We start from the raw sequence: 247 nt of genomic DNA on the forward strand, positions 1-247 counted from the left end.
CAGCTGATTGAGGTTTTGTTTCCTCCGTAAGAACCTCCGAAAAATACGGAAACGTTCCGCGCACCAACACGATGTTAGACCCAAGGTCTCTCGTATCATATAATTGGCGGGAAACTTTACGCGGGAAGAGTCGCGCCTATTGTAAGTCATTCGCTGATAGCGAGTGGATCGACGGTCGGTGATAAGGTCTAACACTTTGGCAGTATTCTGTCGAAGGCGGGAACAGGGGCGTGCTCACGGGGGGGGG

This window comes from Acyrthosiphon pisum, unplaced genomic scaffold (genome assembly GCF_005508785.2).
Source record: "Acyrthosiphon pisum isolate AL4f unplaced genomic scaffold, pea_aphid_22Mar2018_4r6ur Scaffold_59;HRSCAF=384, whole genome shotgun sequence".
Classification (NCBI taxonomy): Eukaryota; Metazoa; Arthropoda; class Insecta; order Hemiptera; family Aphididae; genus Acyrthosiphon; species Acyrthosiphon pisum.